Here is a 25,875-nt window from a genome sequence, read left to right as displayed (position 1 = left end):
GGGTTTCTTGTCTTTTGGAAGGTCTGAGGTCTTCTGCCAGCGTTCAGTAAGTGTTCTGTAGGAATTGTTCCACACGTAGATGTATTTCTGATGTATTTGCGGGGAGGAAGGTGATCTCCGAGTGTTACTCTTCTGCCGTCTTGAAGCTCCTCCCCACAATTTCCTTTCTTGATTAAATGCCTTAGATAGAGGCACTTAAGAAAGCTCATAAGGCAATCTATTGAATTCAAACAGGAGATGAGGGAAGGACCCTCAGAGACCTTGGATGTTGGCCAGTACATCAGTTCAAGCCATGGTGCCTGGGCTGGCTCCTGGACTCTGTGCTCCTTAGGTAAGATGTAACCCATCTAATGTAATAGATGTGCTCCTTAGGTAAGATGTAACCCATCTAATGTAATAGATGCTGTGAACTAATTAAGAAAGCAAGGGTAAACACGTGGGCGTAAACGTTTACAAAACAAAAAAGAACAGCCCTCTGCTTAAGTTTCAGGAAAAAATAAATATGCAAAAAATTTTATTTTGAAAAATTCCTGTAGTAAACCAGAACTGTGAAATGTCTCTCTGAATAAATATACATTTATGAATATCTTAGAAGGCCTACTGCTGAAACACACAACAGATATCATTTTAAGCTATAATTTATGACTTCTTCATCAGCCTCTTAAATAACTAAATTATTAAAAGAAGAAGAAGGAGAGGAAGAAGTCTAATGCATATAACAAGTAAGTCAAACTATTAAGTTTATTAACACGAGGAAATTTCTTATCTTTTTGGAGGAGTTAGGTGTTTGAGAAGAATTTTTGAATTAAAGTTAACTCAAAATTTTTGAGGTATAATTTTTGAGTTAAAATTTTTGAGTTAAAATAAAACACTTTATTAGTGTTAAAGATCTAGCTGGAAATAACTTTACTGAATAAATTCTCCAAGAAGAGTCTCTTATTTCTGATCTTATTTGCTTTCTAATGCGGGACTTTGATGCTTTCCTTCTACAAAGATTCAATGCATTTTCTGTGTAGGTAAAAATTTAAGTAAGATATGTAAAAAATAAAATATTTATTTGCATTCACTTTTGTGTTAGTTATTAAAAATATATGTGAGAATATCATCCATTATATCTCCCAGATCTCTCTCTAGAGTTTCCAGTGAGGAATATTTCCTTTGAGTTTGGGATAAAGATATATTTGTATTCACTGTTACCTTATAAGCCTTGAGTAACTTTCTATATTTCTCTCATCCCAATGTCTCTCAGAAAACTCAAGGCTAAATTTTATGGTCAAGTGTAATCACTGTATTTTTCCCTAGTGTTTGTCATGTTAGCTTTTATCTCCTTTCCAAACTTGATTTCTCCCTTGTCTTCCTCCAATTTTTTAAAAACAATTTTATTGTTATGGTTTAATAAGATGCTTTAAATCCTTTTTCTCTGTTAAGGAAGTAAATGAGTGCAGTACTGAACCCACACAAGCATCAATCAAATACCGTATGTGGGTTCTTTGTAAAGAAATTACTGTTTTCCACTCTGTGGTATCCTTCTTCTTATGAAACAAATGAATTCCTGCTTATTCTTCAAGGCAGAACTCAAGTGTCTCCCCTACTGTACCCCCTTCTCTCATCCAGAAAGCAGATTCCATCACTTTACAGTAGTACTGCCCTTGCCTCTGTGGATTCACTCATCACACAGCCTCTTTCTGTTTGCATCTGTCTTTACTCACAGATTATCTGGTTGTACTTTTTTCATGTTTCTATGCCCAATATCTAGTCTCCATGCCCTTCTTGAAACCCAGTACCAGGCAAACGGTAGATATTAATCATTGCATGTAGATGAGACAAATCAATTAATGAATTTGAATATTATGAAAAAATATGATACCTTGGCAGCGTTTATGAGGATAGTGAATGCGTTGATGGACAAGTTACCACTGAGTTCCCTCTAAGTAACTGACACCATGCTATGTGCTACTGGGGGGCAAGAGGAGGACCCACCAGGGAAATGAAACTCCAACGTGTGATACCTTCAAGGAGTTAACTGTGCTGAGAAGGGTAAGACTAATATGAGTTTGAGTGAGTTGGATAATTTTTAAGACTTGGAATAGTCTTAACAATATACATCCGTGTCTTCATTCAGGATAGGGTGGCAGAACAGAATAAGCAACGATATGAAGACAAAACAATGAACATGACTTACTCAAGGAATGTTGAGAAAACCTGTTTAAAAGACTTGAAGGTGAGTGATAATTAAAGATGAGTAAACAGTATGGTTATATCAGTAGTTGTGTGGGAGGATAGAAAGTAGGAGTTGGATTACATGAAATTCTTAAGATTCATGTAGAGTGATATTTTATATGCATAAAAGGCATAGTTCACTTTTCAACAAGAGGATGGTTTAATGAAAAGTAGATTAATTTGGCAACATTATAAACAATAAATTAGAGTAGTGTAAAACAGAGGTAGGGAGATTATATAAGTAACAGTAGAAATACGGTATGGGAAGGAGAAGGTCTAGACTAAAATGCTTATAATATGAATAGAAGCAAAATTTCTATCTGGAAAACATTTCAAAGCAAGAATCTTGAGCCTTGGTAGATGAATAATAAGCCACACTTTCTTAGTTAGAAGTAAAAATCTCACCATACCAATATTGAGAAGTAATAAATTTAATATATGCTATACTAGTGTAGATCTTTAAAATCGTAAATCAGTAGAGAGAATGTAATTCCCAAGCAAAAGGAAGAAAATGATGTCTGATAGTACTAGACATTGATTTTTTTTTTCCTGGAATAGTTCAACACAGAAGATAATTCACACTCATCATTATTTTAATATTGATTATTTAGAAAGCTGTAGTTTATAGACTTTGCAAATGATTATAACAGAATTATTAATCTGTGTATAACATTGCCACCCAGGAAAGGGTTTGTATTAGTTTGGTAGGACTGACATAAGAAAATAATACAGACTGAGTAACTTAAACAACAGAAATTTATGTTCTCATAGTTCTGGAGGCTAGAAGTTCAAGATCAAGGTGTTGGCAGTTTTAGTTTTGTCCTGAGACCTCTCTTCTTGGCTTCAGATGACCTTGTTCTCATTATGTCTTCATGTGGCCTCTTCCCTATGTACCCACACTCCTGGTGTCTCTTCCTCTTCCTACATGGAAACCAGTCCTATTGGATTAGGGCCCCATCCTAATGGCCTCATTTTAACTTAATCACCTCTTTAAAGACCCTTTCTCCAAGTATTGTTACATTCTACTATACTAGGGGTTGAGACTTCAGTGTATGAACTTTGGGGTAACACAATTAAGCCCATAATATCCTGCCCTCTGGGCCTTTAAAATTCATATCCTTGTCATGTGTAAAATACATTTACCTGATCCCCAAAGTCTTAACCCATTCTTGCATCAACTCTTAAGTCTACATCTTATCTAAATGTCACCTAAATCAAGTGTGGGTGAGACTCAAGGAATGATTTATCCAGAGGCAAAATTCTTCTCCAGCTGTGAATCTGTGAAACTGAAGAAGTCATCTGCTTCCAAAATATAATGGTGGCACAGACATAGGATAAGCATTCCCATTGCAAAAGGGAGCAATGAAAAAGAAGAAAGGGGTCACAAGTTCAAGCAAGTCCAAAACCTGGCAGGGCAAATATCATAAGATTTTACAGCTTGAGAATAATCTTCTTTGGTGCAATGTTCTCTCCTCTGGGTCCACTGGGGTGACAGCCCCCTTCTGGGCCCATTTTGGTGATGTCATTGCCTATCAGCCGTGGGCAGCAGTCTAACCTTGCTGTAAACAAGGAGGTGGCCCCTACCTCTGAAATCTAGCAGGAGACAGCCTGGCTCCCCAGACCTGTGATGGCAGTGGCAGCCCTACTGATCTCTGAATCACTTTTAGGGTTATTCTTCCCTTTTATTTTTTTGAAGAATACTGCATATTTGCAGCTGGATAGCTTTAATGTTCTGTCCTGTATAATCCCTGACGCACAATAGCATTCCTTCATTCTGTCCCATCTCTGCCGTCTTAGATCCAAGCTGGCAGTGTTGATGCTGGTATAACCTCTCTCTGCTCCTGGCTTCTGCTGAGACCATTGTATAAAATCATGAGTCACACCTATAATCTCTTTATGGAGTGATTGTCTAGCCACACCGATGGTGTTCTCTCTAGAACCTTCTCATTTTTCTGCAATACAGTCAGGCTGAGAATGTCCAAATCTTCAAGTTCTGGTTCTTTTTGCGTTACAATTCCTCCTTCAATTTCTCTCTCTCCTCTCACATTTTACTATAAGCAGCAAGGAGAAACCAGCTGCACCTTCAACACTTTGCTTAGAATTCTCTTCAGCTAAATATCCAGTGTCATCATTCACAAGTTCTACTACCTTCCACAAAATACCGGAATACAATTCAGCCAAGTTCTCTGATGCTTTATAACAAGGATCATGTTTTCTCCAGTTTCCAATGACATGTTCCAGATTTCCGTCAGAAACCTGAGCAGAATCACCTTTCACATCCATATTCCTGCCAACAGTCTCTTCAAGGTAATCTAGGCTTTTTCTTTTTCTTCTTCTTCTTTTTTTTTAATGTCTTTACTGGAGTATAATTGCTTTACAATGGTGTGTTAGTTTCTGCTTTATAACAAAGTGAATCAGTTATACATAGGCTTTTTTCTAACACACATCTCAAAATTCTTCCAGCCTCTACCCATTACCCAGTTCCAAAGTCAACTCCACACATTTAGGTTTTTGTTACACAGCATCCCACTCCCCAGTACTACATTCTGAGTACCTGGGTACCTTCCGGGGATATGGGTGGCTTAAACAACAGAAATTTATTTTCTCACAGATCTGGAGACTGAAAGTCCAATATCAAGGAGTTGGCAGGTTTGTTTTCGCCTGAGGCCTCTCTCTTTGGCTTGAAGATGGTGGCCTTCCGTGTCCTCATATAGCATGTCCTCTGAGCACCCACACCCCTGGTATCTCTTTCTTTCTTATAAGGACACCAGTCCTGTTGCATCAGGGCCGACCCTAATCACCTCCTTTTAACTTAATCACCTCTTTAAAGAACTTATCTACAAATGTGGTTACATTCTGAGGTACTGGGAGTTGAAACTTCAACATACTGTATTAATTTGGGGGACAAATATGGTTACATTCTGAGGTACTGGGGGCTGGGAATTCAACACATTAATTTTCGAGGAACACAATGTATCCCAGAACAGGGTTTATGCTGTATATTTTCAACACAATAGTCTGTTTCATTTCTTCTTTGATTTCTAATATCTACTAAAGTCTTCTTCATATGATATAAAATTGTTTTCAGAAACCCAAAGAACCTCAAAATCTATGCTTATGTTACCCAATTAATTTTGTTCTTTTTCCTTCTCTGTGATAGCTGAGCCTTTTGAGTTTACAAATTTTTACCTCTAAGTTAATACATATTTTATCCTCTCTTTTTATAGTAACCAAAAAAAGTTCCATATTAATTGATTTTTTTAGATTATAACCATACTCCCTTTAACTTTTTATTTTGTGATAAAAAAATATCACTTTTACAAAAGACAGACCTGTTCATTTTCATGTATGGACTTGGGCATGTTACTTAATTTTTCTGTACCTCTGTTTTCTACTCTATGAGGTAGAATAAAATTACTAAACTGTTAGAGTTGCTGAGAAGACTAAAGATACAATGTGTGGATGTATATGCAGAGAGTTCGGCTCCTTTCTCACTTTATGCCCCGAACTATTCTTATGAAACCTGAGAACATGAACAGGGCCTGTTCTCTGATCAAAATCCAATAGCACAATATCTCTGTTGAGAGCATTGATTAGTGTACTGTATTATAATAGTGATTCCTCATCCCTTTGATGTTTGTAGGACTGTTTGTTGCCGAAGTAAATGTCCCAGATCTCTATGTAGCTTTATCACATCTTATATGTGTTTTTAATTTTTCTTGTATTGCTTTTGCCACATCAGTTTACCGGCTGTCACTTCTTAGCAAAATCAATAAAACTTGTTCTAACAGCCTCCCACACTTTAATTTGCTGTTTCAAATAACTTGCAAGCTGGAAAATCAGATGATCAAGCCTACTGGAATTTGGGGAGATGTAAAAGTGTTGTCCCGACTCTGGACTTAGTGCTATGCTGCATGATTTACCTAATTATATCATTCAATCTTTATAACAACCCAGGGAAGAGGTACGATGATTACTTTCATTTTGTAGATGAGGAAACTGAGACTTCAGGAAGTAATTTGTTCAAGGACAAATATGTAGGAAGGAGTAGAGATATTACCTGAAATCAGAACTTCCAGGGCCTGACTCAGTACATTTACATCACATACCCTGAAGTGAGATATTCCTGTGATAGATTACTAAGGGTCCTAAACTTGTTGTACCATATTGATTTAATAGTTATGATTCTGTCTCATACTACTTTTCTCAAAGATCATAGGTACATTCATATTTAACTAAACACCATAGCACTTTAGTTCTCTGTCAGTTTATATACGGTAAAATTTAATCACGAGGTACAAAGATTACTCCACAAAATCTTATTCAACAACAACAATAATAAAACAGCTGATGTGTACTGAGTGATGACTGCATATGTCTCCATCCCATGTTCTTTACATTTACTTTACATGGATTATCACATTCAATCTTCAGAATCACTCTGTGAAGTAAATACTATTATTATACCTATTTTGTAGGTGAGGAAACTGAGGTCATGAGTAATTAAGTTTTTGGCCAACCAGCCAGTAACTAATGGATCTGGGATTCAAATCCAGGCAACTGAGACCAGTAGAAGAACTGGAAACAGAGATGGTACCTTTAGCACTCAGCACTGAAAAGACAGAAGAAAGTTCCAAAAGTGTCGCTAAATATTCATTAAAGGTTCAGGTTCATTGAGCAGAAAATATCTTACCTTGATGGAGTTCAGTCTCAGGAAACCAAGCGTAGGGATATAAAGTTGTGGGTAGAAATAGAGGACTGGGAAATGGAACCTACGCGTTCATCTTTAGATTAATATACATATTCTCCCCTGAGACTGCTGAATGGTAAGGTTTCTGAATTTCATTAGTAAGTCACCTAAAGGTACAGCTTTCCACTGTCAACCCCAGAATTGTTGGTCAGACCTAAATTTTCCCCCTGTGTTTCCTTAGGGAAGAAGGATTCTGAGGCTTGGTCTGTTTGGTCTGTTTTTTGCACTCTGTGGTTGCTTCCTTCACTGGTTCTACCTTTTGCTTTGGTAGGTGGGCTTTCCTACCATTTCCATAGCTATTCCCTTTCTTCCTTTTTCTCTGCTTTCAAGATCATTACATCTGTGTGACCTGGCTCACAGTCATCTTCTCTTTCCCATTTTCTGCTTAGATCTGTTGAAGTTGAACAGCCCACTCCACAAAGGCTGCTGATCTCTTTAATTTTAGCCATCCTTTGCTAACCTAAACTAGGACCTTCTTATGTGGCACTTTCTTAATTCCAAATCTGTAACCATACTTATTATCTTTCTAACATTATTATTACCCTATCCCCACTCTATTGGCTCATCTACCTCAAAAAACCGAGCCCCTTAATCTTTCCTTTTTTCCCATGTCCAATCCCCAGTCATTCCTTTTAACCTCATACTCCCAATTCATTCCTGCCTCTTTTCCTTCTCCATCCAAACAGACCACATAGTCCAACTTTTCCATTCTTTGGTGTGGGGGGGATGGTATTGGGGGATGGTGAAAGAGGACAGTGCTTCCTTTGATAAGAATAATCTAGAATCATACGGGAGGCATCTTTCCAGCCTTGAGGTCCCAATAGAGCAACAGCTTGAGAAGCAACAGGCAGGATTGAATATTCCCCTGAATATGCAGCATAAGGAAAACCTGAGTTGTGAGTCAATACAGTCTCTGTCACTTGTAAAACAATGACCCTTATCTACTTGTTTTACACCCCAAATCTCAAATGCATTCTCCATGTCACTAGGAAACCTGAAAATTGCTCCTGTTGAGGAAGGAGTGGGGAAGACAGCAAGAACTAGCTGTTAGCCGTAGAGAGTGCATAAATCATGGACAGGGCGATCAGCTCATGGAACAGGGAGGGAGGTCCTCTAGAAATTCAGGCGCATTGAGGATCATGCCCACCCCACGCCTCTGCCGAAGTACCCATGGTGCCAGGAAGAAGATAATGGGGCACACACATTTGGGTCAAGGAGTGGAGGAGGGGCAGGGGGACAATTTACCAGGTGGTAAAGTATGATCCTGGCCATTTCATCAAATGACATTTGCAAACGCTATAACCTCTCTTCTCTTGATTCTGTTCAAAAAGAAACGCTATAATCCCTTCCCACCAAATGAAACTGGGAAGATGATTGATAATATGCTTTTCATGCTTGCAACTCAATTCTGAGGAAGTCTGCATATAAATAGAATTTATGATTATTATCAATACAATTCTGGTTGCCCAGGTTTCTCAATAAAGTTCAGAAATTGTGCTAGCAGCACTGGGGTAAGGGGGTTGTGAAAAGCGTCTGGAATACTTCAGGCCGCCCATGGAGCAGGCTTTGGAAAATATTTTTATTTCCCTTTGTCCTTTATTCATTTTCCTGACACTATAATGAACTTTGTAAATGATGGCCTCTGTCGTCCATCCATCAAAAGACTGGGCCTCAGACCATCTGTGAGATTTTTTTTGCTAAAATGAGATTTTGTTTGAAAACTTCGGCTTAAATGCAAAAAAAAAAAAGAAAAAAAAATTCCCTGCAAAGGTTAAAACCATAGCGAGGCACATCTGGTGGCTAAAATTAGGCTTGTTCCTATTAGCAAAGGCCAGAACCCATGATGGGGAAATGTGGAGGCACCTTTGTTGAAAACATCCTAACCTTTTCATCCTGGCTGGATTCTTATGCAGCAACAGCCGTAATATGTTCTGCTTTCAGTTATGCTTTCTCATTTTCTGCAACATCTTCCTTTAATGCATGGAAAGGCCGTTAGAAAAAACTGTCTAACTGAGGTTCTCCACTTAAGCATATCCTTTTAATGAGATTTTAAAACAAAAAAATGTAATCCTTGGTAATATTTTATGTCAGTATTGTTTTTTTCCCCTGTCATAATTAGAAATAAAAGTGTGGCCGCTTCTCTGAGCCATTCCCTCTTGAACAACTGAAAACCTGAGGAAAATAATTTCAGTGCTTTCTCACTTTCCCAAGGTTCGGAAATCAGGAAAACTGAGATTTTAGAATTAAACCACTTCTGCATAAGAAAAGGATCACTTTTATTTAGTGAGGGTCTCCAGTCAGGGCTGAAGAAAGCCAGTTTCTGACTTTGCCTCAATTTCTCCGTTTCTTCAAAATAGAGAAATATGACTAAAAGTCACAGAAATAGCAGCATATGAAAACAAAGTTGGTAAATTTAGCATAATAGACTTTAATGAAAGTCTTTCCAGCTTTGTCCTTAAAGATATGGTAGTCTTTTTTTTGCAACTTTATTGAGGTATGATTGACAAATAAAATTGTATACATTTAAGGTGTACGATGTGATGTTTTGATATATGTATACATTGTGAAATGATTACCAAAACCAAGGTAATTGACCTATCTATCACCTCACACAGTTCCGTGTGTGTGCCTGCGTGTGTGTGTGTGTGTGTGTGTGTGTGTGTGGTAAGGACACTTGAGATCTACTGCACATTTCAAGTAACTATAGTCACCATGTGATACGTCAGGCCTCCAGACCTTATTCAACTTAGGTACCTTTTGACCAATACCTCCCCATTTTCCCCAGGTGTGGTAGTGAATACTGCAAAATAATTTTCCTCACAGTACAGTGAGAAGAAGAAAAAATAAACATATCAGTAGCATATCCCTGCAAGCAGAAAATAGCTCCAGGGAAGAAATCAATCTGCAGCTTTGATACAGGAGGAAAACCAATGGTATTTATTTCATCAAGGCATCTTTATAAAAATGGAGAAATTCAGTTTGTGAATCTTGGCAGCCTCTCCCAAATAATCAGAATATTCCGTGAGCCTGTGAGTTAACCAGAGAGGAGTTGCTAATCAAACAGCCATTCCAGCTTCAAGTTCTAATTTGGGAATTTTAATAAAGTTCAACCACCTGAAATGCTTTTTTTAAGCAGTGTTCTCTTTTTTTGGAGCCTAAGAATTATGATTGCTACCAGAGTCTCATTAGAGAATTAAAATCAGCCTTGGTTTGTGATTTCCGTGGCAATAACAATTAATTTAATTTCAGTTTTATTTAAATTATTTCATAGATCATGACATGGAAACTTTTTAACAAAATAAATTGGGGTGTTTTGTTTTTTTCAAATATTGGATGCATGCCCCTGTCTCCTTCTGCCCTCTAAAATAACAAGGATAACAAGAAACAGAAGTGCGAACTCACACTTCAGTAAAATTGGACACACCGGTAACCAGAACTACATTGTATGTAGAAACACTGCCAAACGTAGTGAAGGTCAAATAAAGATGAGGGAAGATGCTGAGAAAGCATGCCTGAAACTAGAATTTCAAGCAATGGGACAGAACATAGTTCCCCCAAGCAGGTTTTATGAATTTAACCAAATGATCAGAGTTAATGTCAACCATAATGGTGAAAGTCAACATCACAGGTCTCTTGAGAAAGGCACAACATCACTCATTCCTGTTCGTACCCCCTAAAAATCATAGCCTAAAATGAATTTTGAGGAAACCATCACACAGTCTAAAGTGAGGCTGTTACGGACATCCAACAGCATTGAAATGGACCCTCACCCAAAATTTGGATCCAGCATTGAGACTGATGATCACACACACACACATGCACACAGGATGAAAGGGAAAGGTTTAGTACTCACCTAATGAAGCTTTCTGGGTTAAGTGGAGTAGATCCTAAGAACATCCAAAAACAGTTTAAAAGAGAACAGGAGCCTGGCTTGGGGATTTTACTGTGATTAGGAGGTGGGGACAGGGCAGGTGGTTCCTCCCCAGCGTGGATAGGAACTTGCACGGTTTGAACCTCCAAATGCACCCAAAAGGAAGAATCTGGGTTTTCCTACCAGCTTGTCCAGACGTGAAGCAGAAAGGCAAGACGTAGAGAGGACTCTAACAGTTGTCAGCAAACACCAAAAAACAGAGTACAAAGGAGCATATTGAAAAAGAATTGGCCCATGCTCTTCTAAAATGTCAATATAAAGAGGTGAAAGCACACAGAACTGTTCCATATTAAAGAATAATCCTTTTTAGAGACATGACAACTATATTCAATGTGTGATCTTAGATTGGAAACTGGATCAGAAAAAATGCTCTAAAATACATTATTGGGACGACTGGTAAATTATGAATATGAATGATATAGTTATTTTGTATCACAGTTAATTTCATGAATTTAATAATTATATGTGATTTTCTAATATCATTTTATGTTCTTAGGATATACATAAAGTATTTATGGGTAGAGAATCTTGAAGTCTGCAACTGGTTCAGTAAATAATATTTATATATGTATATTGTCAGTGTGTGTATACTTATAATGTACAGAGAGAGAGAAAGAGAGCAAATGGTGAAGAGTGCATACACGTGAACTTTTGTAAATTTTTACAGTTTCAAATGTTTTCCAAGATAAAAAGATGAAGTGAAGGAGGTAGTATGAAATCTCTTTACTGGAAATAAAGGAACAGGATTCATGGACTAACAGATGGAAATTCGTTGGGCCCTTCGTGCCAGTAATGAGAAGAAGGAAGAACCAGGTGAATAAAGGTCCACACAGGAGACCACCTTTACGGGATGGAGGAGAGAAAGTTCAGAGATACGAATTTTTGTGGACAGTGGAGAAAACAAAAAGCATCTCACACTCTCACTCTGGGTTATACCAAAGAACTTTCTCCATACCAGGAAGAAAATCTACTAACCCAGAATTCACTTCATGCAGTCAACACAAAGAAACCGGCACATTACCCACACAAAGACCCAATAACCAGTCTCAGTACTGTGGAGTGCAAGTCTGAGCAGTTTTTACTTTTTCTTCAATCACTGCCTTCAGCCAGACCATGTCAAATTCCCTTTCTAGTTCCTTAAGGATACCTTGGGGAGATTTCATAAATTTTCTTTTATAGTTAGTCATTAACTCTTTAGTCTAATATTAATATTTCAGGCAAACAGTCACATTAAAGGTCTCCTTCTCTCGCACTCAAAGTAGACCAGATGTGAACTAGAGGGACCTGAAATGAGAAGGATAGGAACAAAGGACATAGCACTCCTCTCCCTCTCTCTTCTGGATCCAACTATTCCAGCAGTGGGAGTAGACAGAAGGGAAGAGGGGAAAGGCACTTATTCTTTATTTATTGGAACACAGAAGTAATCCTCACTTCTTTGTTATGAGTGTTTTCTGGCTCATACTGAGTTGCTATAGATACCTCTTGTGCCTCTGGAGTCTAAGTGCTAGCTCACCCATAATAAGTAATACATTAGACACACATGTGACTTTGGCTCAACTTCTACTACCTGCTCTTCATAACATGGTATATTTAGCAGCATCTTGCTGGCTGGGTCCCTCCTCAACCAGGAAACAGCTGTCTCAGAGGGATGATCCTAGCCACACAGCTCAAACCCAGCTACCTCCCAGAGTGCCCTGGATATGCTGTAAATTTTGCCTCCTTGCCACTTGTAGCAGAGATTGGGAGAGAACAGATGGCTCTTCCATCCTTCTACCCCACCACCTTCTTCTGCTGCCTAAGCCAAGGGCCAACCAGGAAAGGGAAGGTCAGGCTTTCCTATCATGTTCTCTTTTAGAGTTTCCCTAAAACTTGGCCTTAAGGTGGGTTAAGAAATAGCTTTCTACAGCCAGTAGAAGCTGGACACCCTCTAGGGTGCTTTTTCTTTTCAACTCTATCTACTCGTCCTCCCTCTGGTCACAGAGAAAGACACATAAACTATGTATAACTGAAACTGAGAAAGAAAGAAAGAAAGAAAGAGGAAAAGAATGTGGAAGATGAGGTAAGTATTGTGTCTTCTTCATTGTGAAGAACCAAGGGGTACAAGAATTTCCAGTTGTTAAACAAGAATAAAGATATGGGGCTTCCCTGGTGGCGCAGTGGTTGAGCGTCCGCCTGCCGATGCAGGGGACACGGGTTCATGCCCCGGTCTGGGAAGATCCCACATGCCACGGAGCGGCTGAGCCCGTGAGCCATGGCCGCTGAGCCTGCGCGTCCGGAGCCTGTGTTCCGCAACGGGAGAGGCCACAACAGTGAGAGGCCTGTGTACCGCAAAAAAATAATAATAATAATAATAAAGATATGGGGAAAAATAATAGAGATGTGAGTATATGTAAAGATAAAAATGATAAATACCAAGAAAATGGCAAAAAGTGTAATACAAAAATAATATTAAATAGTGGAAGGAGAGAGAAGAGAAAAAAGCAATGAAAATGTACTTATTTATCAATGCTGATGCTGGCTACAGAAATAGAAGTTTAAATACATGAAGTTATGAGGTTGTATCTAAACTATAATAAAAAATAAACATTCTAAATTGTAAGCACAAACATAACAAGTTAAGGAAACCACACCATGTAATTAAACAAGAAAAACAAAAGCATTAAAAACAAACAATTTAGCATAATGTAAAAAGACATAAAAAGTACACCATATCAATGAATGCAAATGGGTTAAAACTTTCCCTTTGGAATACTAAAGGCCAAATGTTTTCTGTTTACAGCAGATCTCCAGTCTCCAAATCAAAAGGAATTCACAAAATTTGGAAATAAGAGGATGAGCCAAAAAAGCAAACCAAAACGAACAAAATGGACAAATACAAGCACAAATAAAACAAAAATTAAGATCTTAATGTCAGACAAAATGAACAAAAGTCTTTTCTTTTCTTTTTTTTTTTCGGTACGTGGGCCACCCACTGAGGCTAGTGGAACGGGAAGAACAGAGGAGCCTGTGTTCTGAATGACATCCTTGAACAGCTTCACCACACCTGGGCCGCCATCTAATTCTGAAGGAATAAAAATCCTTATCTATTTAAGCTGGTGGTAGATCTACCTTCCGTCACTTTAAGTAAAAATCCTTCCTGGTTGATATGCTTGCGAATTTTCTTACTTTTAACAAGAACTGTCCATCAGAGAGTTAGGCTGTTGGCAGGTAGCCAGGGGACACTGGGGTACCTCCTAGATTGTTTTTATCCCTCTGATATTCGGTTGGTTCATCATTCTAGGCGCCCATACTTTAACACTGTAGGCAGTATATAAGGGGATATGGTTTATTTACTCCGGATTCATTCACTGAAATAAAGTTTGGACTTGGAACCCGGTGCCTCTGCCTCTTACTACCTACCGTGCCTCTGCAACTTTCACTACGGTGATAATGATTAAAATAGGTATCTGAGTTTTCTCCTAGAAGCTAGAGAACTAGTCCTTCAGAGACAATGCATCAGTACAATTCTATATCACTTAGGGAAATAGAGTTTCATATATGAAAGCAAAAAAAAAAAAAATCACCTTTTTTTTTTTTTTTTTTTGCGGTACGCGGGCCTCTCACTGTTGTGGCCTCTCCCGTTGCGGAGCACACGCTCCAGACGCGCAGGCCCAGCCGCTCCGCGGCACGCGGGATCCTCGCGGACAGCGGCACGAACCCGCATCCCCTGCATCGGCAGGCGGACCCCCAACCACCGCGCCACCAGGGAAGCCCAAAATCATCTTTTAAGATGAGTTTTCGTATGTCTTTTTTGTCATCCACTTTATGCCCTCATGAATTCTAAAGGTGCTCAGTAATTCTAAAGGTGTACTTCAGTAATCTAAGACACCCCATGTGCCCAACAGATAGCAATTCTAGATCTTTCTAATGTAGTGCTTCATGCCAAGCGTCAGCTGCCATCTGATGAAGATGGTCTTAAAGAAGTGGGATGCATTTTATGCTTCGTGTATTTTTTAAAAAAATTAAAAATATGTTTTAGAGTTGCTCAGCCCTCAAGATGGAACATTTTGTATCATTTTCTCACTTTTAGTTACATTATTGTTTTCATCAATTTTCACATATCTATAACTCCTTTTTATCTACTACTGTTTTCTTAAAAACAAAACGGCATAGAGGAAAATCAGTAAATACTGAGTCAAACACTTGACTTCTAGACCCACCTCTTCAGTGATCACCTTAACAAGGGATCTCTAGGAATGCTACTTAGGAGAGGCATAGGAGCAGCAGCCTGGCTGGCAAGGGTATGGGAGATGGAGATCTATTGGCACAATACCCAGTGGTATACATAAATTAGAGATTAGAGGAGAAGCTAAAGCCTACTGCTGACGCTCTGCATCTTCATTTCCTCATCTATAAGGCTGATTTAAATATCAGCATTTTAAAGTTCTATCTTGGGCCTTCAATTACTTTATTTCCTAACTTTCATCACGTTCCCACCACTTACATACCTGTAATTCCAATTGTTACTTTCCTCTAGCAAAGCCAGTATCCAGCTTTCCCTCACACACCTAATCTGTACCATATCATTGCTACGCCAAAGTCATAAGTTCCTCCAAGCTTTTCTTATCTCATGAGATTACTCTAGGCCAATTATACATATTTTATTTTTCATAATGTTTGATGAGTTCCAGAGAAGTCTGTCACATAAATATGTTGTGCAATGGCTCTGGCCTAGGAAGATGAGCTGAGTTTCGAGAATAAAAATCATGCTAAAACTTGTACATCACTAAGTAACAAAAATGACCACTTCTTTGGCTTTTGTATGTGCCAGGAACTGTTCCCAGCTGGTTTTATTCATTGTATCTAATTAATGTTTCCATTACAAGTATTCCTAGTTGGTAGATATGATTCTCTTTTTTACAGGTGAGAAATCTGAGGCTTGGATGGGTCGACTATCTCACCTGCTGTCATAGGCATAGTGAGTGGATCATTCTGATTCAAGCCCGGATCTCTTTAACTCCAACACTCCTCTCTTCCAGCCACAGGATTCTGCTGCCCAGCAGGTTATAGCACATTTTTAATGAATGCAACCATGTCTGCTAGCTTTTCTCCTTGCTGGGTCAGACTCCAAACAGATATAGCTTTAACCATCTGTTCACATACTTTATTACCAAACTACCAGACAGTATACCATTTTCAAGACCAATTCTTCACTCCACAGTCAAATAAAATGTTTCAAGAAACCAAGGAGACAATGTCCATCCAGATTCCCACTCTGACTTTGTGCTGTGGCGTGGAGTTCAGGGCCAGGAGCAGTGCTGATTTTAGCAGTGGTCACAGAGGCCTTGAAAGGGAAGGCAATTTTTTTTATTAGATAGCTGATATGGAATGATAAACTTTAACCTGCATACTTCCTAAAAGTGACTTAAGGTGATTTCAAATAAAAAAGAGCAGATATAATAAATCTCAAAAGAGATGTGATAAAACACAAAGCTAATTGTTAAAATAAAAAATAGGGCTTCCCTTGTGGCACAGTGGTTAAGAATCCGCCTGCCAATGCAGGGGACAGGGGTTTGAGCACTGGTCTGGGAAGATCCCACATGCCGCGGAGCAACTAAGCCCTGCACCACAGCTACTGAGCCTGCGCGCCACAACTACTGAAACCTGCGCACCTAGAGCCCGTGCTCCACAGCAAGAGAAGCCACTGCAATGAGAAGCCCGCACACCACAACAAAGAGTAGCCCCGGCTCGCTGCAACTGGAGAAAGCCCGCACGCAGCAAGGAAGACCCAATGCGGCCATAAATAAATAAATAAATTTATAAATAACAATAATAAGATAGGTGTCACATACCAGAAGGGAAATAGGAATGAGAAGAGAAAAATTGTGACAGAGAAGGTTTTTAAGCAAGAGAAATTGCTGCAAGTGAGGGTAAAGCTTAGTTCAGACATATCTGCAAGCCCAGCTGGAGAGCGAAACACGATGAAGCTACAGCAGCACTTCTCAAACTTGAATGTGCAGGTGAATAGGCTGGGAATCTGGTTCAAATACAGGTTCTGATTTAGTAGGACTAAGGTTGGGGTAGAAACTCTGCACATTTAACAAGTTCCTGGATGATGCAGACTACACTTTAAGTGGAAAAGAACTACATTCATAGTCCGATAACTGAACATTTACCATGACCCAAAGAAAGGCTTTATTTCTTTTATCTCTGAGTGTTATAAGTTGAATTGTACCCCCATCCCAAATTCATATGTTTAAGCCCTAACCCCAAGTACCTCAGAATGTGACCTCATTTCAAAATAAGGTCATTGCAGATGTAATTAGTTAAGATTTGGTTATTTGAGTGGGCCCTAATCCAATATGACTGGTGTCCTTCTAAAAAGGGGAAATTTGGGTACAGAGATACACACACATGACAAACACTATAAAGATGAAGGCAAAGATAGAAATGATGCTTCTACAAGGCAGGGAATACCAAAGATTGCCAGAGGACACACAAGGTAGGGGAAAGCGTGGAGCAGATCTTTTCCTGCAGCCCTCGGAAGGAACCAACCCAGCCCGTATCTTGATCTTGTACTCCTAGCATCCAGAGCTGTGTGACAGTAAATTTCTGTTCTTTAAGCCACCCGGTTTGTGGTCTTTGTTCCAGCAGCCCTAGCAAACTGATATGGAAAGAAAATATGTCTCTGTAGAAGGAATATTGCACCACGTGTCACCCTTAACTGTGATTTAATGAGAGGTTCCTAAAGTGCCTCTTAGGTCTGAATGTTTGTTTCCCAGACTGTATCCCTGGATATTTTGATTTCATAAGCTTGAGGTGGTCCAAAGAACTCGAGTTCCTATAAAACATCCCAAGTTACAAATAATCAGATATGTTTGGGAACTAGTGGTTGGAATTAACATTATGGGGGCAATATGAGATAATTGTCAGATATAATATAGAATTTGTTCCCTTCCATACACTGCAGTTTCTACAGTGATTTTTTTTTTATTTTTAATGGAATTAATTGACTGAACTATTGGTACACTGGATGAAAGCAAAAACACTTTAGGACAAATTTCTTGCCCACCGTCTATAATCACTCTAAATGGTTTTTGGTTTTACCACCTAATACTCCCAAAATAGAATTTATCAAATAAACAAGAAAATTCACCTACTGACTTTGTTATAAATTTACTAATATCTTTTTAAGCAGGAAGAATGAATGACTTTGACCTGTGTTTCCAAGCCACCCAGCCTGGGCCTTTTGGTTTGGTGAAAAAACCAAAGAGTGGTATCTTTAGAGAAGGGCAAGGTTTCCAATTCTTCCCCACAGCCTCAATTCCATTAGCATGAGACCTTGAAACCGCATCTGTTTTTACTTATGAAATTCAAACAATTGCCTAACCTCTTGGCTCTTAAGTAAAATGTTCAAGGGCTCACATGACAACACTTTGTTGTATAAATGAATCTTGTGTATTATGAGTCTGTTGTAATTATATAATCTGTTGTGTATAATTAAACTGTTTTTGCAAAAAGAGGGAATAAATGCCTATAAAACATCTGGTTAGGATCTGCAAAAGGTTACACTTTTTCTGTGTCTCCAAAAGCCTTGTTCTATCTGTCACCCACTGCTTTGTTTGAGTTTCTGCAGGCAACAAAATTATGGAGAAGTCCTGTGGGTAAAATTACAGTGTCTGGAGCCTACTATGCCTTCCTGTTTGGCCGGAACTGAGCTAGTCCATGGACAGACAGAAAGCGGCTGTGTAAGAAAGTGTTTAGAATAGGGCCACTTGATAGACTCAGAGGAAACTCACAGCACCCTGCAACACATCTCTATTGAAACATTGCACAATGTGCAAGATTGTTTGTCCAAGATTCAATTGTATAAGTTTAGTAGGTTGTATAAACAATAGAGAGAGGGGAAAGATAAGGTGAGAAGATTCATCAAAAAAAAAAAAAATCAATGCTTTATGGTTTGCTCAGATGTAACTAACTATGTGCCAGAAGGACTTACTTTGTTTTGATTTGGGGTGTGTGTGTGTGTGTGTGTGTGTGTGTGTGTGTGTGTGTATGTGTAGACACAGTGTAGGTCTTTGCAACCAAGGTGAAGGGGACACTAAGACTCTAAAGGATGAAAAAAATTTCACTTAAAACTGAGAAACCTATGTATATGAAGCATGATACTTTTAAAATTAATTACATGAAAATAAATATTGATTAGTTTCATCCTGTAGATAATTCTTTTATATTTGTCAGCACATGAAAGTGAACACTAACATACAGGGGGAAATGTATAGTTAGGGTAATTTAAGATAGTTACCTAAGCAGGACCTCAGAGAACACCCTTGAAGGATAATAATACTTTCACTTCAAAGTCATAAAACTTTAGAAATTTAAGTTTTATAAGCCTATATGTTCTTAACTAATGTATATTGAATATTTACTACGTCATGGAACTCTGTTTTATGTACATTAATTTAACTCTCATTGCACTGTATTATAATGGGATTATTGTACCCATTTCACAGGTGAGGAAATCAAGGCTCAGAGTGATTAACACCTTGAACAAAATCAAAAGCTTGTAAGTGACAGAGCTGGATTCACTCTCCAGGCTTCTCACCCCTCTCTGTCTATAACCTGATTTCCGTGCCTGAATTACGTAAATTCATCCCTTCATTTTAAGTGTTTAAACCCAACCAGGCCTCCCGAAAGGCAAACTATGCTTGTTGTACTTCACGCTTATAGCAAACCAATACTGCTTTGACTCATGTTCTGTCCACCTTGTGTCTATTAATATTGGTGGAAAATGGATGACAAAAAACTCACATATTTTTGTATGACAAAAGTTTTCTATGAAAAACTGTCAGAGAACAGATTTAATTATTTAGTGAGCAACAATTCATATGGGGGTGTCTAACTTATTGCATTCTAGATTAAATGAGAAGTGACACTGATGCTTAGCATATCTAAAATTCAAAATGAGAAAGGGAAAAATTTTAGTAGGTAGACATTTCAGTAAGTTATTTGAGTTGGCTGGCTTTTTACATGGAGTTGCCATGTTGATTTATTATTTGTGCTGGTGTGATATAAACAGGCTGAGTGTTAGTATACAATAACAGCTAAAATTTAGTATAGTTTTAAATGTGTCAAACCACAGCAATATAAAGATGGAAGGGTCCTTATCAATCAATGAACCCCACTCAACACAGGAACCCCTCTACAATGATTTATGGTCTAATCATTCCATTAAACACATGAGGAAGCTGAGGGTAAGCTCAGTTAAGTGATTTAAGTTTAGAAAGGGGTTAGGTCTCAGACTTCCCAATTCTCAGCACACTGTTCTTATTTTAATTGCATTCCTTCACAGTGGCCTCTGCTTTACCGAATTAGTGCCTTATACCATCAGCTGCAAAATGGTACCAAAATATGAAAGGCAAAATTATCTCTATGTGAAGCGAGGTAGCAAGGTGGATTCCAAGGGGCATCTCATGTGATGTTAGAGAGTACTTAGTTTGAATGACGCCCCATGCATGCTCGCAACGCACAAATCATAAAACTAATCTCCCATCCTGTATTCAACCTGCTTTTGGTTCCCAATCCCTATATGTAATCCCCATTGCTTCTTCCTTAGGCACAGTGGTACTTTTCTAAGATCTCTGAATCCATATTTTCTTCCTGGTCATAAGGGATAGGTGCTAGCCGAGTAAGGACAGTAAGCAGACCATCATATAAGACCCATGATAGGAAACATTGGGGTTGACCAGATACACAGTCAACATGAGTCATGCCTCTCAAACTGTGCAAATAGTGAGGACGGGCTCCAGCACATAAAAGCTCAAAGCCTCTCAAAAATTCTGACTCCCTCATTCTTTCCCTCCAAATTCCATCCTGCTGAGGCTGTTACAATTTGCTAAAACTTAATTTTATACAAGACTTAAGTAATAAAAGTGAGTTAATAAAAAAATAATAAACCCTTACACTCAAGTCCCTATCATTGTTAGACTCTCCTTCAAGTTGATGGCTTTGCTTTGATCATTTATGATGCAGAACTACTCTTGTGGGAGGGAAAGCTTAAACTGAGCCTGGTGTCCTGTAGTTTTTCTTTGTAGCCAAAGATGCTGTTGATGCTGGCATTGTTTCCTGAACGTTGCTTCTTACCATTAGCTGTATTTACACATGATCTGTTTTTTTGTTTGTTTGTGTTTTTTGTGGTACGCGGGCCTCTCACTGTTGTGGCCTCTCCCGTTGTGGAGCACAGGCTCCGGACGCGCAGGCTCACGGGCTCAGCCGCTCCAGGGCATATGCGATCTTCCCGGACCGGAGCACGAACCCACGTCCCCTGCATCGGCAGGCGGACTCTCAACCACTGTGCCACCAGGGAAGCCCAACATGACCTGTTTTTTAACAGAACTTGGATGTAATTTCCAGCACAGTTTGCATTAACTTGTTTCACTGGGAATTTAATGACAACTTGAGTAAATGTTAGTCTCTAGAGAAAGGCATTTTAAGGCAATCATAGCTTCTAAAGCTACATTTTTCCTAGGGTCTATGTCACAGTGCGGGGCACCAAGGGCATCATTTATACTCACAGGAAAGCTCATTAGCAGTGTTAGGACTTCAGGATAATATTGGATGTCTTCCTGTTCCCTGAGTATTCAGCCTCTTCTTTGGGAACCAAGTCCGCCATAAAGCCGGTGAGGTTATTGATTTCATTCTGTCCTCAGCTACTGTGGCAGCAAGGTGCTATCTGTTCCAAGGTATTATTTCTCTCCTACTTGTATTCACTTTCTCTCCAGCGGTCCTTTAGATATCAGTACTTTTTGAAGTAGTTTTACATAGGATACTACAGACAGTTTAGTGGTTTTACCACTGACAATTTCTGAAGGTCTGTGGTTGTAAATTATTCATCAAGGGGCTCACTCAGAATACCTGAGATGGATGTCCATACTTCCCTGCTCATCCTAAAACTGACGTGACTGGGAAGTGTGCCCGAGTGGATGAAGGGGGTCTGGGGTGGAAGCCAGCTGGGATTGCCCAGTCTCTGCAATGCTGCTCACTAGACCTGTGGCCCTGAGAATCCTACTGTACCCATCTGAGCTTTAGTTCTCCCACTTACTAAACCCGTCTATCAAACACCAACTTCACGGGAGAGATGGGAGGATAAAACTGAACAACATACGTGGAAGTACCTTGCACAAAGAAAGCAATTAATAATTGCTGCTAAATAAGTAATGATAGATAATATTTAATAATACTCTCTTAGTTTACAGCCCACATTTGCATACATTATATTGGTCCTCTGTACAGTTTGAGGCAGGTAGCTGTCATTATGATTTCAACTTTATGGTGAGGAAATTGAGTCTAAAAGGAGTTAAAGGACTTGCTTAAATTCATAAACACCCAAAACTAAAACTTCTGACTTTCATTTCCATGCTCTCTTGAGGCTCAAGTAAGCAGCTAGTAAGTGTTTATTGAATAGCCACATCTTTTCTTTCTTTATATTTTTTAATTTAATTTAATTTTATTTTTTTGCGGTGCGCGGGCCTCTCACTGTTGTGGCCTCTCCCGTTGCGGAGCACAGGCTCCGGACGCGCAGGCTCAGCGGCCATGGCTCACGGGCCCAGCCGCTCCGCGGCACGCGGGATCCTCCCAGACCGGGGCACGAATCCGTGTCTCCTGCATCAGCAGGCGGACTCTCAACCACTGCGCCACCAGGGAAGCCCTTTTCTTTCTTTTTTAAAAAAATCTTATCATGGAAAATTTCAAACAAACACAAAAGTAGATAGAAAAATACCATATGATCTAGCGATCCCACTCCAAGGCATATATCTGGAGAAAATTATAATTCAAAAAGGTACATGCACCACAATGTTCATAGCAACACTATTTACAATAGCCAAGACATGGAAGCAACCTAAGTGTCCACTGATAGATGAATGGATAAAGAAGATATGGTATATATACACGATGGAGTATTAGCCATAAAAAAGAATGAAATAATGCCATATGCAGCAATATGGATGGACCTAGAGATTATCATACTAAGTGAAATAAATCAAACAAAGACAAACATCACATGGTAGCACTTACTTGTGGAATCTAAAAAAATGATACAAATGAATTTATTTACACAGCATAAATAGACTCACAGACGTAGAAAAGAAACTTATGGTTACCAAAGGGGGAAGGGGGAGGGAGGGATAAATTAGGAGTTTGGGATTAAAATATGCACACTACTATATATATATATATATATATATATATATATATATATATATATATATATATATATATATATATATATATATATATATATATATATATATATATATATCATAATCAGGGACTTCCCTAGTGTTCCAGTGGTAAAGAATCCGCCTTCCAATGCAGGGGACTCGGGTTCGATACCTGTCAGGGAACTAAGATCCCACATGCTGCAGAGCAACTAAGCCCATGCCTTACAACTACTGAGCTCTTGCGCCTTAATGAGAAAGCCTGCGTGCTGCGAACTACAGAGCTCACCCATGCGCCCTGGAGCCCGCGCGTCACAGCTAGAGAGAAGCCCGCGCACTGCAATGAAGAGCCCACGCGCCCGCAACAACAAAAAAGATCCCACGTGCCTCAACAAAGATCCCGCGCGCCGCAACTAAGACCTGACGTAGCCAAAAAAGTAAAATAAAGAAAGAAAGAAAGAAAGAAAGAAAAAGATAACCAACAAGGACCTACTGTATAGCACAGGGAACTGTATAGTCAGTATCTTGTAATAACCTATAATGGAAAAGAATCTAAAAGAGAAGTTACAAATATGTATAACTGAATCACTTTGCTGTATACCTGGAACTAACACAGCGTTGTAAACCAACTATATTTATAAAATTGTAAACCAATTTATATTTATAAAAGTTTTTTTAAAAAAAGAAAAATGAGTCCCCACATACCTATCACCCAACTTCAACAATTTTTAATATTTTTCCAACCATTTCTGTGTATTGCCCCCATCTCTTTTCATTTTGGCTGTTTTAAAGAGATTCTCAGGCATAATTTCATTTTGCTTATAAATACTTGAGCATGTACAATAATTTTAAAGGAAATTTTTACTATAGCCACCATTCCTTGATCTTTACAAACAAAAAAATTTTTAATTCCTTATTGTTATTCAAATTTTCCTGAGTTATCTCAATACTATCTTTTTTCAGTTGATTAGCTTGAGATGAAATTCAAACAAGGTCCGCACACTGCACTTATTTTTTATATCGCTTACGAATCTTTCATTCTCTAACTATCCTCCTTCCTTTTGATTTCATGTCATTGGTTTATTACAGGTATATTATTTTTATTTTTACATCATAGAGAATGGTTCATATTCTGAATTTAGCTGTTTGCTTCTTCATGGTTCCATTTAACCTGTTCTTCTATGGACCCAAATTTCCCAGTAACCAGAGTTTAGATGTAGATTCCCGATTAGATTCTGATTCAGATTTTTAGGCAAAAATATGTCATAGGTTATTAACACTCCCTTATTCTTAAGCTTGGCTTCTATCACCCCCTCCCTATACACCTTTTTTCTTGCCTTCCATTTTTCAACCCTTATTCTATCCTGACTTCATCTGGGGATGGCTTTACTCGTTGTTAGAATATCCTTTCTTCTTCACTTCTCCAGTACCAACCCTAATTGTGCCAGTACCCACTGCAGTTTTGGCTTTCTTTGGCTCTGTGTTTTGCAGCCTATGTCACCCCTTTTGCTCCATGAAGCATCTTGGAGGATCTTCCTAAGGTTTTCACCTAGGGCCTCAATTATAATGGAATGTACACTGACTCCTGAAAGTTCAGACTATATATTTAGAATCTGTTCCTCTGGGAGATATCAATTTGTGTTTTATTCTGTATTTGTCTCTCACATCTTGCCCTCTGCGGGACTCCAAAAATTTCTGTATGTTGCCCTCTCCTGTGCAGTGCTCTGCCCTGACAACTCTATCTGCCTTAGTCTCCTTGGACTCCCAGCTCCATCGCTTCAATTCAGGGTGTCCCCTGGACTTTGTCCGAATTTCCCCTCCTTGCATCACGGCGTGAAAACTCTTTCCAGGCAGTAAGCTGGATGCAATTGTACGTACGGCTCATCAAATTTGTTTCCCATATTTAAGGAATTCTTAACTTTCCCTGTCAGTGATATTCAGTGTCCTGAAAACCAACGCGCTATTTGTTTTGTTTGTATTTTCGCTATTTCAGGTGCGTGGGGAAATCTGGTCCCTGTTAAACCAGATTTAAAGCAAAAGTCTATAGTCTATTATTTGAAGTCTTCTGAATCAAACTTTGGGATAGTAAGGGGATATTTCACTGGGGATCTAAATCAATAAAGAAAATGTTATTTTGTTGTATTTTAAACCATGGGAACAAGACATACAATAGCAAGGATAAGATTGTAAAGCTGGGTAGAGCACTAGAATTTTCCTCTCCTATTTTGATAAGGTTGTGTTCGTTATCCTTGGGTGTTGCCTGTTTCAGATTAGTGGTGGAATTTAAGCCCAGTGTGAAGGACTTGGCAGATAATAAAACTGAATGTAGCAACTGACTATTTGGAAACAGACAATACCAGTGAGGATCTGGGAGATACTGAAGACTTGGAAAGGCAGCTAACCTCAAGCCACAACACAGAAGTTCTGGGGGCTCTAGTGCATGGCTCCAAGTCTCATCACCAAAGGAATGATGTAATGACATTCAAAATCATAACTGTGTTCTTCTCCATAGCCCCAACATTTGCTTCTGTTTTTTTCTACACAGGGAAAAATATGTACATGTCACAAATTAATAGTTACATAAATTGTGAAACATAGCAATGATTTTATTTGTTCTGTGGCAGCGCAAAACAGACGAATTTTTCTGCATCAAAATAGAAAATGAAATCACAACAAACAAAAATAATGAACAGGGCTTCCCTGGTGGCGCAGTGGTTGGGAGTCCGCCTGCCGATGCAGGGGACACGGGTTCGTGCCCCGGTCCGGGAAGATCCCAC

This window comes from Pseudorca crassidens, chromosome 18 (genome assembly GCF_039906515.1).
Source record: "Pseudorca crassidens isolate mPseCra1 chromosome 18, mPseCra1.hap1, whole genome shotgun sequence".
In the NCBI taxonomy this organism is placed as follows: Eukaryota; Metazoa; Chordata; class Mammalia; order Artiodactyla; family Delphinidae; genus Pseudorca; species Pseudorca crassidens.
The sequence above is the reverse complement of the archived record's forward strand: the minus strand, read 5'-3'. Positions refer to the sequence as shown.